At 38.0% G+C, this 19,958-nt stretch overlaps 1 protein-coding gene across 3 annotated transcripts in view; it reads right to left on the reverse strand.

The window, feature by feature from the left end:
* Positions 1-5,150, reverse strand: part of Syt1 (synaptotagmin 1) — a 494,427-nt gene extending 489,277 nt beyond the window's left edge. For all 3 annotated transcript variants that reach the window (XM_057757847.1, XM_057757848.1, XM_057757846.1), the window contains exon 1: positions 4,763-5,150. The gene's annotated coding sequence lies outside the window, so the exon portion shown is untranslated. The remainder of the gene's footprint in view (positions 1-4,762) is intronic.
* Between the last annotated feature and the right edge of the window lie 14,808 nt (positions 5,151-19,958).

A 19,958-nucleotide genomic window follows, 5' to 3' on the forward strand; every position in this document is an offset into this window, starting at 1 on the left:
TGCTCCTCTCATACCACAGCCAGCGAACCAACACCTTGTCTAAGCGCTAAGTGTATTTGGAGAGACAAAACATACCAAAGAGAAGTGGAATTGATCTACACAATTCGAAATCTGGGGAAAAATAAATTTAAAAATATACCAAAATGGCCGTTCTTCGTGAGCTTTGCCTTTCTCAGAGGCATATCATGCTTTTTTAAACTCTAAATTAGTTTTTACAGTCATTCAGAACTGTCTTCGGTCTTGTTTTCAAATTAAAGAAAACTGAACGTCATTTTCAAAGATTCCTTTTGCAGTGGGTTTGGAAGACTACATTTAAAACTCTATAAACAACACTGTCAGTGGTTGCTATTTCTACAGCATAACAATTTATTTTCTTTTAGGTATGTATGTTCAACATGTAGCCAGACTAGATGAGTTCTAGGGTACCTATGAACTCAGTCTAAAACACGTTTATAGATCACAAGATCATCTTACAATGGTGGACGACCGTGCTTTAAAAGAAGAGTTTTCAGCTTTTATTAAAGCAGCAAAACTCAGTGTTTCACTTAATAGATATGGAAGAATGAGCATTTTCTGAATTCTAATATCGTTACTTAATTTTAAAAAAGTTTATGTTCCCACTGCTAATGTGTACATTGGAGTAGGGTACTATTCAAGTACCGGGCTATCACTGTAATCCACCCATTGCTGCTGTTCATATTCCGAGCTATCATTGTTTACTTCACAGCTATTGAAAGTAGTGCCTCCAATCCCTTTGAGAGACTGCAAGAGCATCGCCTTTCTCCTCTGCTGAGAAATATTAAAATTCTCTTGAGGAAAATGCACATGTTAAATGAAAAGGTTTGGATTGAGTTTATAAAGCAAAATGAAAAACATCAATCATTCCTTGAAGAATTAGATGTGAAGTTATCTTCCTATGTTCTCCTATTCAAAGAAGCCATGATAATCATGTCATCAATTACATAAAATTACAAAACGAACAAGGAAGTTTACCTAACTGTAATTGGTGACTGGAATATCTGCTAAAAGTCCTACGGACTTTATCCTTGATCATATGCAAAGTCAAGCAACATTATGATTTCAACTTTTGCTAAATGTAGAGAGGGGAATATCTTCTACTGAGAAGTTGTTCCAGATTTTTCTTCCCAACCCGAGGAAGAATCTGCCAGTAAAAGCAATGCTCTCGGCTCACACTAATTTTGTATCTAGGTATTACTAGTCTTTCTACCAACGACTCACTAAAGCACCCCTAACATGTTCTTACTATCTTTGACTGTACATGGCGAGTACCCCCAAGGTTCAACATACTATAATCTACTGCCCATCAAATTCTCATCTGTTTTTAAAGTGTTACATAATTTTAGAATATGGGTATGAAAAAACATATATTTGAATTCAAATTAAAATTAGGTATTTATGCTCATTTGTTTTATCTTTTCATACATAGATTTTAATAAAAATAAATTTAGCTAGGAGTCATTTCATATCTATTAAACTTTCAGTGTAGATACATTTATGACCAATAAATCATTAAAAATTTTAAATCACAAGTGGATCAGATATTTAATGAAAAAAACATTGCATTTTTGCAAAATGCTTGTAAAACATAACAACATTATACTTTGGCAAAAAGTCTATGTTTCATCTGGGTTACCCCTAATACTAGATGAAATTCTCTATTATATAATCAAATTGGCTTCTTTTTCTTTTTTACCTCAAACCTCGTAATCATTAGGATTAGAAAGATAAATATCAAGTTACAAATTAGAATTAATGATAACCCTTCCCAGGTATTGCATAAACTGAAAAGCAAAAGAATCAGAAGGGTTTGAGAGTCATATAAATTGTCTCCTTAAATTGAATTTTTTCCCCATTAGATAACTCTGAGAGCCTGTTTTGGGATATACTCTAAATTGATTTAAGACACTGACATCAAAAGACATTAATTGTTATGATTTCAATGTGTTACTAGACTAACAGGAAGTTCAAATTAACTTTTAGATTTCTAAGACATCCCTCATTTTTTATTAGTCTTACGGTTCATTTTGAAAAAAATAATTAAGACAAGCTACCATTTCCTAGTTTTATTTTCATTAGCATCAAGTCTAATAAGCATATCGTAGAAAGTAAATTTTTAGAACCACCAGCTTACATCCACCTGATCATTTAACCAGCTAGAATAGCTAACACCTTCTATCAAGACACACGAGTAACAACTAATATCAACAATTCTTTATCATGTGATATTTCAGTACTTTAAGATTTCCCTTCTGCAGTTGCAGTCTTCAATTCTGATAAAGATGTCTTCAATTCTAATTATCCTATCCACTCTAAAGCATTACGAAGATTTACCAAAACATCATCTTAAAGGGAGAAAAATGAAGACTAAATAAAATTGTGACCATAAATTTTCTATATCATTTAAAGTCTTCAATCCATTCATTACATATAATATTACAATTAGATATGACTTGCAGTATATAAAGGCTCAAATTTTCAGAAGTATATAAAAAGAACTCCACATTCATAAGCATCTCTGTACACGCTAGTGCTATAATTAACGTTTTAGAGAATCAGGTAAATAAACGTCACGAACCAAGCCCAAACTTTTACATTTCCCCAGTACGGTGGAAAAACAAGCAAACAGAATCTTATTTTGTCCAGGTAGACAAAATATTCCTTTCCTTTCTGTACGTGTTTTCATATCTCAACTTGTTAATTCAGTTGTACACACGCATGAGGTAATTAAGGGGTTATCCTTTTGTTCTTGTAACCGAGGAGTGTCACCTCTGAAAAGTAATAGCTTTCAGAAGAGACACAATGTTTTTAAGAAGTCATTTAGATATTAAACCTTTAGGGGGGGAAATCTTGTGTGCCTTTGTGTGAGTATGTATGTGTGGTGTTTGTGGTATGGAGTGTGTGTGTGTGTACGCACATGCATGTGTGTGTGATGTCTGCTTAGGTAGGTGAGATAATTGCCTCGAATGGGACATGGTTTTGAAAACAATATACAATATTAATATTATTCAATGCCCAAATCAATATTAGCAACGGCAATTGACCTCAGCTCTTTTCTAAGTTTGTGTAGAAACTTACACATGAAATGCATGTGATTGAAAAAGACTTTCTAGGGTACCCAGGCTGGTGTGGAAGGTGAGATAGAGTTAAGAAAGAAGATTTCTTCTTATCTTTAATGGACATCTAGAAAAAGCTACGACTTGGCTTCTCCTGATAAATCAAAATGATTTATCTTGGGACGAGCATCTGCTGTTTTCTCTCTGCTCATGCAGGACCCCCTCCCCTTGCAGTGCTTTGCTGTTTTATTTAACTGGAAATTTCTCTTCACCCCCCCCCCCCAGCTGACGGTAATCGCTCATCAGTCTCCGAGGAATAACAGGAAAACAAAGCTTAGATCAGAGATGGTGGAATTAGAGAGACTGTTGTCGAGACTGCCTAACAAGTACAATGTGCTCGACCTGTTATCATGACAGTTATGGGGAAGTTGTCTTTCCTTGAACAAGATGTGAGAGGAAAAAATGTTTCTCCCCCTTAAGAGCTTTTAAATTTGAGACTACCTTCCTGCCATTACTTCCTAAACTTTGTTCTAGTCCAAGAGGATTCTGTCAACTGAACCTACAGCTATCTTCAGGAATCAGCATGGAAACCGGAGAAACATCACTTTCTATCCATTAAATGTTGTCATGTTAAAAGAAAGTGTGTCAAGGCATGAATTTAATATCCCGACGCTAACATGCAAATGTAGCCTAAAAAAGGGTAAAATAAAATGGAATTAAACGCTACACAACAGTGGCTTTAACTCAAAAGTTAAACTTCCTGTGGTTTCACCAAAGGGTTAATGCTGGGGAAAGGAAGTGCCCATCAACCCGTACACAAAAGCTAACCAGATTAGCAATCTCAAAGTAAAACCCCAGGCTCTTGATAATTCTAGTGTTACTTGTAAACGTTTTAAAACTTCCCATGTTTCTAGCCTTCCACTGTAGAGGCCACATGGCTAAACCCCAGGAGAGTAATGATCCAGTTTTCATCTTAGAAACTCAAGAAACCCTCAAAGTGCAGCGACACGGATGTGCAATCCCAAACTGTCAGCCCCATAGGACAGATTCAAACAAGAAGAGTCAGACAGCTAGGGGCTGGGAAGCAGCAGCAATTAAGCAGTTGAAAGTGGGCTGGAGTGTTGGTTTCTTTTTGTTCCATTTGTAGCCTCTTGCAAGGAAGAGATGGAGTCAAACTTGACACTTCCTTTCTGAGAACAGGAGCTGGGCTCCTTGTCTACTCTCATTCAGTTTAATTCCCTGTGCGGTTTTCATTGCTTCCTGGACTCATATTTGCACAGGGGTTGCGTTCTACCCTGCCCTCCAACAGAAAGGAAATCTTTCTCTCTTCTTCACTGCCCTTCTTCCCTGTAAGAAAGACAATCTTTCCCAGAGAAAGAATCCCTGTGCTGGCTTAGAATGGGAGGAAGGGGAGGGAGGGCTGGGGGCTGAAGAACAGAGGAGAGAATGGAAGAAACAAGAAGATGGGGGATGCCCAACACCAACTCCTGGTTCTGAATCACCAGCCCTGTGCAAAGTGCTTTTCCCGGAGATGCACTTGTGGTCTTGCATTTCTCACAATAGGCTTACCGGGGAATCCCCTCCCTAGGTCTCCCACCGCCACAACCTAAGTGTACCTAGGTCTTTTCAACAGATTCAAGCTTAGAGGTATTGCCGAGGTGGCCACGCTGCCAGTCGGGCTGCCTTACCTGGAGCGAGGACCGGGAGGTGGTGCGGGTCTTGGTCCTCACTGCTCTCACCGCGGACCGGTGCGAGGCACACGAGTACTCTCGCTGCCTCCGCTCTCAGAGGGGCAGCCTGCAACACAAAAGGGGTGTGTGGGTGTGGGTGTGGGGGAGGTTTTCTAGGGCCACCAGCTGGTCCCAGCTGGCTGCCCCCACCCTGCACACACCCCTTGGGGCGCTGAGCCCCCTGTCGGATGAGCAGGACCCTGGGGGCTTGCCCCGGGTACAGCCTCAAGTTGCCGACTGCTAACTGCGGATGCGGTCGCTGCAGGAGAAGGAGGAGGAAAGACACTGGGGGCTGAACTCGGTCAGAGCATCCCCACACTGCAGCTTCTCCAGGAATCCCTCCAGTGAGGAGGCGGCCGCCCATCATCTCTCAGCCCCAGCTGTTGATTGGTTCCAACCAAGGTACGCTGCTCAGAGGAGCCAATCAGAGAGCACTAAAAATAGGTGGATCCTCTCAGGCAACGGAGCCCAGCCCAGTTCTCTTAGTGTCTCTCCATCCCCACAGCGGACAGGGACCTGAAGAGAGGGGTTTAGGAGGGTGGCGGGGTGGGGTGAACTAAGAGGGGACCATCCTTAAGGAGAAACACCAAAAGATATTTCCTAAACCCGGTGAGCAGACTCAGGAATGTCCACAACCTGTTCAGTAAACCATATGCACGGTATAAGAAGCAAGCATAATACAAAGCTTTTTTTTTTTTTTTTTTTTTTTTTTTTTTTTTTTTTTTACTTTCAATCAAAACCTGCCTTGATACTGAGCATGCCCAGACTGCCACAGCATGTAGGAGTTTTCGATGTGTGAGTTCTAGATTGAAAAGGTGGGACCTGGGACGGGAGAGGCAGAAGTTTGTCTTTGGTCATTTGACCCAACGGAGTTGGGGAAGCAGGACCAACTGAGACAGAGGTGGCCTTGCCTGCTTTGGGAGAGCAGTCTCAGCATTCCGTCTGGGCTGGGGTGGAAAGCCAGCCTCGGATAATGTCAGTGCCGCTAGAAGCCTAGAGACTGTCCTGGAAGGGTGTGGTGGACCAGAGATGTAAGCAAGGTCCGTCCCATAGGTGGGGCAGAGGAGCTCGGCTCCACCCAGCTGCGGCTGGCAGGCTGTGGAGTGCCCGGGGAGTTTCCATGCAGCGACCAATAAGTTTGGAGACTTGGGTCAAGTGCAACCCTGTTAGGCATGCTTTGCCTATCTTCTTGTATTTGTGATCGCCCCCGTCCGCTTGTCTCTCCACCCATTCCCTGCGCGGTGAGAACTAAAGGGCTTTCTCCCTCCTTCCTCGCTCCCTAGCTGAACGCTTCTGCTCGGAAATAAGAAGCTTTTCCCCTGTGAGAGCAGTGGTGACCTGATTGTCTCTAAGCTCTCTGGCAATTTATAGCTTGGTATTACCGAGAGAAGCCAAACAGAGAGGTTCAGAGGCTTGAACGGAAGGGCAGGCTGACTAGCCCAGGGTGGAGCCCATCTCCCGAGGGCGGGGATCCACGCTCCACAGGTGAAAGGCTTCATGTCACTGAAAGGGATGTTTCCTTTCTCATTCACTTGACCTTGCTCGGTGCCCTCTGAACCTCTTGCTTTGCTTAGAAATCTTAGCAGTTTGTGTAAAGTTGATCAATAGCCACAAATGAGAACTCCCCTAATTGGGCTCTTTATTTTCCCCGACAGGGTGATCTTGGCATCTCAGGTAAGGAAATAAATAGCTATCCCAATTCCCCGAACTCATCCACTTTGAACTGGAGTTTTATTAACACTGGTGTGCGAAGGTAACTGTAGCGAGAATTCAATTAACGGTAACACATTTCTTCAGGTTTTTAATTAAATCTCTATTTATATAATGTTTAAGATTAAGAACCTTATTCCAAATATACGGAAAAAAAAAGGAGAGAATCATAAAATATATCCTTCTTGGACACAAATGTCTGTGTTTGGTGCTCTGTTTGCATTATTAATTTAGAAAGAGGCAAACTAAGAAAAGAACACAACTTCAAATTGTAACTTTATGTAAATATCTACCTTCTGCTTTCAAAAACAGTCCACAAGTCTTATTTATAATAATAGATTCATAGATGAAAAAAGGAGATGATAAACATTTAAAGTTGATTTTAAATGTCTGTTGTAGGAGAGGAGCGACAGAAGAGGCAGAGCAAGGGATAGGGATGGTGCAATAGGAGGTAGAATTTTATCTGTGTTTTCCAATAAAGATGTGTGCCTGACACTACTATTATACTATTCAACGAATAGAACATTTAATTCTAAATATTCCCATCTCTCTCCTTAACTACATGCTTTTCCTAGTTACCAATAGCAACATGTCAAGAAAAGAAGAGCATATTAATGAATAGCATAGGAATATGTCATTTTTGAGTTTCTGTTCTACACCCTGATTCTATCATCATTTTGGTCCATTTATTTTTTATTTACATCATATCATTTCCAACAGTGTCCTTCTGTGGGTATCATTCTACAGGGCATGAATATGTGAGGTTTTTTTTTAATCGTAATGTTTCCTGAAGGAGGCTGCTGCCTACAGTAAGAAATAAACTTTGGACATATTTCACTGTACTTAATTCTAGAATTAACTTATCAATATGAAGAAAACTTTGTATATTATGGATATAAATATTTTGTTTGTTTTTTCTCCTTTGAGGACTTTTTTAATTCTCCCTTTTATTTCCCTATTCTTGTCAACATTGGGGAATTCTTTGAAGACCTTCCAGGCAGGCCCTATTTGGTGGGTATTACATCGTATATTTTTCAAGCATGAGTGAGGAGCATATATGTATGTGTCTGTTTTCTGTGTAAGCACATGTATGCACACCAGTACACATGCTTGTGGAGGCCAGCTGATGACTTGGTTATCATCTTCAAGAATACATACTGCCCTCAAGAATACCACTCACCTTCTTTGGAGACAGGATCTCTCTTTGGTTTGGAACTCATGAGTTACACTGGCTAAGCTGCTGAACCTCAGGAATTTTCTTTCTCTACCTCCTTGTTGATATAATAACTAGTGCACACCATCACCCTGGCTTTCACATGGTTGTGGGGAATTGAACTCAGGTCTTCAAGCTTGCTAGCCGCACACCTTACCCGATGAGTACCTCCTTAATCTTGAGATAGGTTTCTGCTGCAGACCTTGCAAATTGTTTTCCATATTTGTATCAGGCTGCTCTTTGTTAAAAAAGAATGGTAGGTTCAACAAGCATGTCTCATTCTGTTCAGTTTCATTAGCTTGTTTACAGGTACTTTTATATTTAGCATGTCTATCTCCTTTACCATCAATACAACTCCTTCCTTGAGTTTATGGTGTTGACTCTTTTCTTAATTACTTGTTATTTTTGGCATTCTTTCTACTTTGAATGTTTTGCTTCTTCTGGGCATAAACAAAGCTCCACAAAATAATACATATATATGTATAACAAAGCCCTACATGCATATACATATATATGTATTATGATACCTATATATTCAGATATGTATCTCTCTCTAAATATCTATCTATCTATCTATCTATCTATCTATCTATCTATCTATCTATCATCTATCTATCTATCATCTATCTATCTGTCATCTGTCTATCATCTATCTATCTATCATCTATCTATCTATCTATCTATCTATCTATCTATCTATCTATCTGTCATCTGTCTATCATCTATCTATCATCTATCTATCTATCTATCTATCTATCTATCTATCTATCTATCTATCTGTACTTTTTACCATGACCCATGTCTCACTGCCAAAATTTTCTATCTCATTGAAGTCTTCTGTTTCTATTTTAATGATTTCTTTGCCATCTATTTTAGCCAACAAGATGAGAATAGAAACTAAATTAGACCAAGACACAGAGGAGAGAGGTGTATCTTGTTGGAAGAGAGGGAATTATGGAATTTAGAAACTAGAAATTCATAAGCACAAACCCAGCCAAGCTTTCCTGTGGACCACAGAAGATGGTTGCATGAGAGGGCTATCAATACAATTTGCATTTTGGTGGAAAGGCTGTGATAGCCAATTGGTCAATAGCTGTGATAGCCAATTGATCAATAACACATATATTTCCAGTTCATCGGGACTTTCACATATCATTAAACCTTACATCCTTAATTGTTAAGCCAGTAATCTTCTAAAAGCTATCCAGAAAGATCATTACCCAGAGCTGTGAAAAATGAAAAATGACCAACTTTTAAAATTTTGTCATTCTTTATATAGATTCATAGCCGGTTCTTTTAACTTCATTTCCTGCAATTGCTTCTTAAGATACTGCCCCTCCTCCTTCTCAGTTATTTCTTTTTAAGACAGAATTGACTAAGCATTTTTTTTTTCTGGCATGAGAATTTAGTAGTACCCCAGTCTTACAACTAATTGGCTGTATAGCCTTGAAAGATTTGCAAAACCTCTCCAAGCCTTGAGTTTCTCGTTTCTCTTGTGTACATAATATATACCATATACCTCAAGGGTTTTTGTAAAGATTAAGAAAACACAGCACAGAAGGTGCTAATTCCCACCACCGCACAAGGTAATGAGGGCTACTAACCATTTTAATGACTTTATCACTATATTTCTCTCATTGCTGCTATTACATGTTCTTTTCTTTTCCCCCAGGTTGTGGAGAGGGCACATTTTCTACTATCTTTCATCTATTTAAGCCAATATTGACACAGACTCTTTGCCTAAATTTGAAAAACTGCAAAAACTCACTAATTGGGGACTGAGGAAATGGCTTGGCCATGAAGAGCTGTACTGCTCTTGCAGAGGATAGAGGTTCGGGCCCTGGTATCAAAGTCAGGCAGTTTGCAACTGCCTGCAACTCTAGTTCCAGAAGATTTGACACCCTATGGACTCCATGGGTGCCTGGTTGCTTATGATATGCAAACAGACAAATGGGTACACACGTACACATAAAGTATAGAGAAAGACTGAACAAACCAAAGAAAGAAAGAAACAAGTCCAACTTGCGTATAAGGAAATAGCAACCGTCTCCTGTCATTCTTTGTGATGTTCTTAAGGATGTAAGTGTCCAGGAGATTAATTCTATCGGAGTTCGTGGAGATGATAAACTTCATCATTTTTGTTGTTGTTGAATTTAGTTGGAATTAGTCTTTAAAACTAAGAAACATTCTATTCTAATGGCAAAATAATGATGAACACTATTTTGCCTGGAAAATATTTTAAAGACAACAACAGCCATCTATTCTGATTTCTCTTTTAAAGACAACAACAACCATGTATTCTGATTTCTCTTCTACCTTTCTCTTTCAAGATCATTTGGCCTAGGATCACCACTGATGTTTCTTTTATCTTGTATTAAATATAGATTTTCTTTCTCACACAATATATCTTGATTATAGTTTTCTCTCACTCTACATCTCCTAGTTCCTCCTCCCCTCCTCTCTCGTCTAGATCCACCTCCTTTCTGTCTCTCATTAGAAAAAAAAATGCTTCTAAGAGATAATACTAAAATGAAATATTATAAGATAAAAAACCCAGGACATCAGAGTTAGACAACAAGGAAGCAAACAAACAAATAACAGAAGGAAAAGAGCCCAAGAAAAGACACAAGGATCAAAGACCCACTAGTTCACACACTCATGAATTCAATAAAACACTAAATTGGAAGTCATAATATATATGCAGAGAGGATCTTCTGAAGACCCAGGCAGACCCTGTACATACTGCCTCAACCTCTTTAGGCTTCTAAGGGATAATAATAAAATAAAATATGACATAATAATATAAAACAGAAATATATTGAAGTAGACAAAGAGCAATGGAAAAGCCCAAGGAAAGGCACAAGAAAGAGGTATAGGTGCAGAGATCAACTACTTTGTATACTTAGAATCCTATAAAAACTGGAAGTCATAATATATAAGCAAAGAACCTGTAGGGTAAATATATATGAAGATATATATTTTTTAAAAAAATCAAAATAAAGTCCTAATATGACATTTTGAGATATGGAATCTCCAAAGACACGATTGAGTTTGTTTTCTGTTGGCCATCTACTACTGGACATTTGACCTAACCTTAAGAGTAGTGTGTTTCTCCAGTGAGGCTGTGTTGGAGAAAACCACATTTTTTTTTGCAAGTTGTTATCAACTGAGGATAGATTCTGAGTTAGGGATAGCGGTATGTGTCAGCTTCTCCTCTCAGCACTACAGCCTCATCTAGTGACCTGGAAAGACCCCTTTGCATGCTGCTTCAGTCTCTGCGGGTTCATCTGAGCTTTGATTCTTTTGATTTAGATTTAGAGGGTCCTGTTTTCTTGAAGATCTCCATCTGCTATAGCTCTTACAATCTTTCTGCCTCCTCTTTCACTGGGTTTCCTTAACGCTGAAGGGAGGGATTTAATGGAGACATTCTATTTAGGGTTGAATGTTCCAAGGTCTCTCACTATCTGTATGATGTCTAACTGTGGGCATCTGTGTTTGTTTCCCTCTGCTGCAGGAGGAAGCTTCTCTAATGATGGCTGAGCAAGACACTGATTGATGAGTATAGCAGAATGTCATTAAGAGTCATTTCATTACTACTTTATTTATTTCCTTAGAACAGTAGCATTTAGTTTTACTCTAGGACCCTGGGCTATATACTCTCAGGTTCTTGGTCACCCAAGCAATGTTACATACAGGTTTCATTTTATGAAACAGGCCTCAAGTCAAATCTGATATTGACTGGTCACTCCCACAAGTTTTGTGACACCTTTGTCTTCAACGCAGGACACCATTATAGATTAAAGGCTTTGTAGCTGGGTTACATTTCTCCTTTGGTGGTGTGCAGGATACCTTCCTGTACCAATGAGGCTAGAATGTGGGGGTGAAGGCTCTACGCAGGCATCATTTTTCAACATCCCTATGTTCAATCAGTTGTTTAGGGGTTGTATTCAGCTATAGGGCCTTGATGTCAGGTTGTAGAGAACAACCTGTAGTCTTGGCATAATCCTGGTTTGTTTGGGATTTCCATTGGACCCCTTTGCCCAACAACTTCATTAGACATAACCTAATCATTGTACAGGAAGCTCTGTTTGGTGCCAAGAGATATAAAGTTGGTGCTCTTATCCCTCATTATTTGACGATTTCATTTAGATCACCTCCATAATTGTATATATTTTAGGAAGCTTCTACTGTATTAGGTTTCCCAAGTACCCCCACAAATGGCCCTCAATTTTAACTGTCCCTCCCTCTTCCTCCTGTTCCCTCCCTCTTTTCCTCTTGATCCTCTCAATCCAGCACCCACCCCCATCTATTCAGAAGTATCTATTCTATTTATCATTACTAAGGCGATCAATCTGTCTCCATATCTAACCTTTGTGTTTCTATGGATTATAGCTTGTTTATCACTGACTTAACACCTAATATTTGCCTGTAAGTGAACGCATACCATATTTGCCTTTCTCGGTCGGGGTTACCTCTCTCAGGTGGATTATTTTGTCTAGTTCCATCCATCTAACTGTGAGTTTCCTGATTTTTCCTTTTTACTCGTCACATTATATTCCATTGTATAAATAAATGTACCACATTTTCTTTATCTATTTATCTGTTGAGGAACATTTAGGTTGTTTCCAGTATCTGGCCATTATGAGAGCAACAATGTACATAGTTGATTCATGTTCATTATAGTAAGATGAAGTTTCCTATGGGTATATGCTCAAGACCACCAATGATTTTATAGCCAGTTGAGTAACAGATCAATAAACTCTCAGTGTCAGGATTAAATGAAAAGAAATTAAGTTATGGGTTCTCTGAGTGAACACTCATGGTGTTCAAGATAGGAGACCGCGAATTGGAAAGAAATGGCAAGAAGATGAAGTCAGACAGAGCCAGTCTGCTGCTGAGTTGGAGCCCCATAACAGAATCACAGTACTTTACAATTTTCAGAAATAAGAAAATAAAGAACAAGCTGTTTTCAATGTAGCTTCACAAAAGCCTTTTCTTAAAGACATAGTAGGAAAATGTTGGGAATGAAAAGAAGAGCAGTGACTCAAAAAAGTAATATATTGTGTCAGACTGCCAAGGTTGGCGAAGAAAATATTTAGGTGGCTATAACTCAAACACAGAATAAAAGTATTTTGTGTTAATGCTAGCAACAGCCCGAGAAAGGAAGCATTTATTTTTGGAATACTTTGTCATTCAAGGAAAACTCTACAAAAAAAAAAAAAACCTGGCTCTGCTAATAAAGCAAGAACAATATTAGAGATCAAGGGAAAGATTTCTGTCGCCTGAACGTAGAGAATGATAGCTCAACTGCTGTATTCAAGTCATGTAAAAAGGATGACTATACAGAGTAATTGACTTATACAAAGCTTTAGAGGGCCAGATCTCAGACAAGACAAGAGTCTGTGTTCTCAACAAACTAAAATGACTTAATGATATTATTTGTGGATAAAGGATAACAGACAATGAAGGCCTGCACCGTATGATTTGATTGTCCTGGGGTTCGTGGTCAGATTCAAATAAGCAAAGAAGATCTGGTTCATTCTGGATTGCTTTTGGAAAGTGCTGGACTCTGTGTTTCCATCTCGTTTATATGAATCTTGGTCTCATTTCTTCTAAGGTAACAAAGTAGTAAATAAAAAGCAAATCTCTTTTAGATCAAGATGTGCTCCCATTTCAAGAATTTGGGATATTTAAGACATCTTGCAGGTAACAGATCCATGGATGATTGATATCTCGGCTTCCTTAAAACATACTTTCATTTCAGGTTGTTGTTGGATGCTGTGTATGTATCTAGTGATAACAGCATCTCTTGGATCATGGTTGAGTTGTATCTTGTATGTATATCTCATATCAGTGCCAAGTAGAGCTGGAGACGTAGATTGAGGGATCAGGATACCAAGAGTATAAATAACAAACATTTTCACAACAACTGAGACACAGAAATATTAAATAATTTTCCAGAGATCAACAGCTGGCAAATGTTCCACCTTTCACATTTCAACCACATAGACTTGACAAGGTTAATAGACATTTGAGATGCACCAAAAATAACTGTGACTATGTCAAGGACTGCCAGTTCTCCTCTTGAAGACTCCAGAAATACCCAATAACTTAGGAAATTTGAGCAGTAATAAACAGAAAACTTGTATTAGTATAATTATCCCTCTATTGGAAAATTCAAGCGAGGACACGGATCTTTTATTAGTCACTCTCTTAATGATTGAGGTTCCAACTGAGTGGTGGCTGTGGACCTAGCAAGTCTTGGAAATTCCATCATGAAACAGTATGAATAGAATAAAGAATACTAAAGCTAGTTGTAAGTCTACCTTGCATATTCAAAGGTCAAATATTAAATGTCCTCTTTGCCCTCAATTTTTCCTTCCAGCCTACACCAGCAGGCGAACTACTATTCTGTATTTTGTACTTATTATAGAACAGCTATTGTTTAGTTTTACCACATCTGTATATCTGTATATCTAAAAATGTCATTTCTAGGTGTACCTGTTTTTGAAGATGTTATAGACAGAATTATGCCATATGTATAAAGATTTACATACACACACACACAACAGAAACACCAACATCAACATATTTTGTAGTTTAATTGTAGGGTTTAAAGGCCAGTAAGATGGCTTACTCAGTAGATTAAAGTTGCATGCCTCCAACACCAATGACTTGAGTTTGATCCTCAGAATCCACATAGTAAAAAGGAAAGAACCTGGTTCTATAAGTTGTCCTCTGACATCCATTGCTGGTACACACACAGACACACACAGCACCATATTTTTTTAGTTTAATTGTAGGATTTAAAGGCCAGTAAGATGATTCACTCAGAAGGTCAAAGTTTCACACCTCCAATACTGATGACTCAAGTTTCATCCTCAGAAACCACATGGTAAAAAGAACCTACAAGGTAAAAAGAAAGAACCTGGTTCTGTAAGTTGTCCTCTGCCACTCACTGCAGGTATACACACACATGCGCACGTGAGCACACACATGGGGGGGGGGGGAGAATATATAGAACAAAACAGAAAAGAGTTGGATTTAAGGGAACTAGATGATTCAGCCAGTAAAGTATTTACAATGTAAACATAAGAACCTGAATTTGTTCAAACGATGACGTAAAGCCAGGTACAGCACCAGCTCATATTTTCAGACCCCTTGCTGGGTATGGAGACAGAAAAATGCGGACAGTCAGACTCCTAGTCAAAATAGCAAGCTCTGTGTTTAGTGACAGATGCTATCTCAAATGCAAGGTCAGAAAGTGATGGCCTCCAGACACTCATGTACTTCCACAAGTATGTACACACATGCACACTACACACAGATAAACTTCTAATAAGATAAAATGAAAACAGTAGGCTTTGGATTTTATTTTCTATAGCTGACTCTTGTGCTATATATTCAATTATACATACATATTTTTTATTTTTATTTAAGATGTGTCCATTCAATATATTTTGATCATGTATTTCCCCTGTCTCAACTCCTCCCAGTTCCTCCCTACTTTGGGTGTTGCTATAATTTTGAATATTTTGTATCACATACCAAGCTGAAATGGACATTACTCTTTCAAGCGTCCCTTGTTTTTCATCCGCACAAGTCTCTCTTAAGCACAACCAAGTTAAAGGGCTGGTATTAGGTTCTGTGGATCTGAAATTTACATAATCTCCTCTTTATAAAAGACCAAGGTAGCAAGAACTTAGGCATTGATGTGGGTATTTACTTGGATTAGAAAAGAAAATGACAACTCGTGTTAATTACTTAGTGAATATCAATCATACACTTTTGAATTGTTAACCTTTATTCTGCTTTCTGAGAAAATTGGCAGTAACTTCCATATGCTTATTGAGTATGCTTAATTTCGTTTCTGTGAGATGTGTTTCCCATATCTTTTGTTCAAATTCTAATTAATGCAATATAAAAATATGTCCATGATCCCTACACATATGATATTTTATTCCCCTTGTTTTTTTTCAGTTTTCAAATTATATGTATTATGATAGGCATTTTACATATACATTAGATTTTTTTTAAATGTTAGATACTAAATGCAAGACTTACAGTTAAATCAAGACATGGTTTCTCTGCATGTTTTTTAATTTATTTATAAATAACTGGACTCATTTGACAGTCCCCAGCTCTCTTTTACCTCATTCTTCCTCTCTATTTATATAGATCCCTTTTTATTTGATTTCTTTCCTTTCTACTTATATTTTTATATAATATATCATTTATATCTCTCCCACTCCAATTCCTTATTTGATTTCTTTAGCTGTCAGTCATGAATGTTTCCATACACTTATCTGTTAATTCCAGTATTTGGATCATTGCAAGATTTCTGTGCAATCTTCCCCTATACTTCTTGAGATTTGTGATTCAGTCTCCTCCCCCAACATAATTTGTTCTTTATTTGTTTTATAATGGTGTTCAATTGTTATAGTAAATGCAGGAATTCAGTTTAATCTATTTATCGAGAGTGGATTTAAATTTTCAACTTTAATAACTATACTTATTGATTTAACCAAGATTCTATTTCCATTCCTTTCAAACACTTTCAAAAATGAAAAGAAAAAAGGAACACTGTAATCCATTCTTAGAGGTCAGTCTGATGAAATATCTGACAAAGATAGCCGAAGGGAGCTGGACAATAGCCTTTATGACCCTGTATGAACAGAGTCCTGTGGAATAAACTAGCAAAGAGAACGTAGAGACATGCTGAAAAGATTACATGCCCTGACCAAATGAGAAATAAACCATTGGCCAAATAAGATTTACTCCGGGAATGCACATGAATTCAACATGGAAAATGCAACATATTAAGTCCCACTAAAGAAAGGGAAAGCATTCACAAGAAATCCACATGATCACCTCGGCGGATACACAGACTGCACTTCAAAATTCCAACATCATTTTATAAAACTGGTCAGTCTGCCATGAACATCCATTTTGCAATCCAATCAGAGTTGTAACAGAACTACAAAAATAAGCATTTGGGTAGATAAATAGATGGTCAACACATTGGGACAGAAGTATAACTACCTTTCTCCTCAGACAAAATAATCTTAAAAAGATGTAAAATCCTATAGAATCCATACCACAACAATTAAAGTAATGAATTTAGAAAGAATTTTCATATTCAGATATCGATTACATTTCCATGTATCGTTAATGAGTAGTCTACAAAGGAAGTGCAGAAATAAATGGAACCACAAAAAAATGTTCAAACAAATTTTACAAAATACTAGGAATCTTGTACACTATAACTATAAACATATCACCAGAAGAATTTTTAAAACACGTAAATAAATGGAAAGACTTTCCATGTTTATAAATTGGATAACTTAATACTGCTAAAATGGCACTACTGGCTTGATGTCTAGATCAAATAACGCTTTTTTCCCCAAAAAGCCAAAGGCCTGGATTTGTGGATATAGCTCAGTTGGTAGAATACTGGCTTATATGAAGCCCTAGGTCCAATTCCCAGTACCACATAAACTCCATATGGTACATAAAATTACATATACCTGTAATCCCAGCAATCCAGACACCAAGGCAGAAGTATCAGAAGTTCCGGAGGGAATCACACTCCTGGAAATCAATGGCACAATGGCAGCAACAAAGCAGCCTCACATTATTCTAAGCCCGATCATATAAACCAATGAATGAGCGAGAATGGGTAAGTCAACCAAATACCTAGGGTTAGCTGATGTTTGACAATGGTGTAAAGACCATTCACTGAGGAAATCAATCCAATCCTGTCTTTGACTCATACAGGGACAGCTTGATTTTCATGTGGAAAAGAATAAGTTTTGCTAGAAGTGAGATGCAAGGCCAAATGCACCAAACATGTCAAGATAAGAGAGCTACATATATTTTTAAGGAAGCAAAAGTAAACCTTCACGACAAGATTTCAAAAGATAACACAAAGAGCACAAACAACCAGCATGAACTTAGCTACGATGCATACGATCATCTTGACCTAGAGAGTTGATGGCAGTCCAGAGACTGGGGAGAAAATATTTGTAAATCCTGTCTCCGAGTCTGATCCACTCTGTATAAAGAATATCATTGTTAAGGAAAGAAAAGCCACATTAAAAACAAGCCACTAAATTTAACAAGGACTTTTTCAGATATAACCAACAGTCACTTGAAAGTGTACATTAAGATTGATGATTGAGGAAATTAAGTTCAAAATTGCAATGACACACTATTTCACATCCACTAGTATGGCTGCCAGTGATGGCATGGAAAAATCACAACCTTCGTGTTCTACTGAGAGCAAGACAAATGATGCAATTGCCATGGAAAACAAACCCTCCATCAAGTGGTTTTTCCTTAGTTGTCGTCCAAAGTATCTTGCATTTTATTATATTCCTTGAACACATTTTAGCAATATCTTGTTAAGTGCTATAAAATATAGATATGGTAAAGCAGAACTCCAATGATAGTTGTTCAGGGAAAAAAGTAGTTTGTCTTGTTTATATAGTTCAAGCTGGTCTTGAACTCACTATATAACAAAAGATGACCTTCAACCCTTACTCTACCTACAAATAACTTGGATTGTTTATTTTTTAATTTTTTTCATTAACCGTATTTATTGTGCCTATGCTTTTGTTATGGCTTCGGCCAGAAATGTTCCAAGAGGATCATGTGTTGAAGCTCCTGAAAAACACAGTGTTCAGAGGTAGGCTTTGGCTCATGATGCTATGAGCTCATCAGGACGCCAACTGATTGACTGGCTCTTCATTTGATGGGCTACTGGGGAGTAGTGGAAACATGTTATGAGATCCACAGAAAGGGTAATGTCCTTGGAGATTACAGTTTTGTTCTCTTTTCCTCCGCTCCACTCTTTCCTTTCCCTTTTTCCTTTCTTCTCATGACATATTCCCTAACACATGCTCCCTGCCACAATGTTCTGCTTCACCCAGACCCAGGATCAAATGAGACAAATGATCATGGGCTCAACCTCTGGGTCCCTGATGGGAAAAATACATCATTTCTCCTCTGTGTTGATTTCCTCCAGTAATTTTGGCAGCGAGAAACTGGTTGATACAAGCATGTTCTGGAGACTTCTGTGGTGTAAGAATCACACTTCTCAGTTACTCTGTGCTGTAAAGAAAAGCACAATGGAACTTCAAAATATGAAATAATACTAATGGGAACAGTAGTAAGAATTGAAGGGTTGAGATGAAGTATTCAAGTATGGGAAGACACTGATTCTCTCAGGTTTTTATGTAAGGAAAACATAATAGCTGTGTCGGCGAGACAGCTCAGCAGGTAAGAGCACTTGCCACGTAAGCAAGCCTAGCGACCTGAATTCAATGCAGCAATGAACAAAGGCTGAGTGAAGACAGCACTAGTATTTTAATATGTGTATACCTAATATGTGTATACCCAACATTATTTTTCTCTACAGAGTCCTTCTCGCCTGGTAGACACGTTAGAATATGTTAACTATTTTCATGCTTTAGTACAACGCTGCTTCTTCAAACCATATTTTTTTTTCAGAAAAGTACAATTGACTGTTGTATTGTACAGTCTAGCAAACTCTCATCAGCTCTGGGGATTTATCTGCAGATATGATTACTATACACTCAGTTGTCTCCTCACAAGCCACAGTAACTGCAGCTCAGTGTTCTGACGCTGTGCCTTTCAGCTCGGCTCTCCCTCCCCGCCTTTCCTGGCTGCTCAAGATTTCACTCTGTGGAAAGCAGCGGCCCTTTTCTTACTCAGTTTTGCACTGGTATTCGCAAAGTTTACAGAAAACGTGGTGTTGATTGCGCAGTTGTCTAAAAGATATTCTTTATTACTTTATGGAAAATTTCTTCTTGCCAGTCAATTGGATGCTCTCGAGACATTTTGAAGACTGCACATTAAATTTCAGGTGAACTTCATCTTGCAGGCAGCTCATTCCATCTCTCAGCAGTGGTCCTTATAAGTTCTCTTTTTGACTATGCTATTTTGTATTTTAGAATAATATAATTTATCTGCATCCTTATTTTGTATCTAGTCTCTACTTTCATCTTCATTGTTTTTATGTTCTCTTATTTTGAGGGAATGTAAAATATATCAAAATGTGTTCTCATAAAGGAGAAGCCACTGAGCTGTAGAATGTATTGTTTTCGTCCCATCGTTTTTCAGAATTTTAAAAAGTTGTCAGATAAATGATTTCTTTCTTAAACCCTTCTTTGGCTTTTATTTCTTTTCTTTTTTCTGGCTTCTCCTAAT

This window comes from Chionomys nivalis, chromosome 25 (genome assembly GCF_950005125.1).
Source record: "Chionomys nivalis chromosome 25, mChiNiv1.1, whole genome shotgun sequence".
In the NCBI taxonomy this organism is placed as follows: domain Eukaryota; kingdom Metazoa; phylum Chordata; class Mammalia; order Rodentia; family Cricetidae; genus Chionomys; species Chionomys nivalis.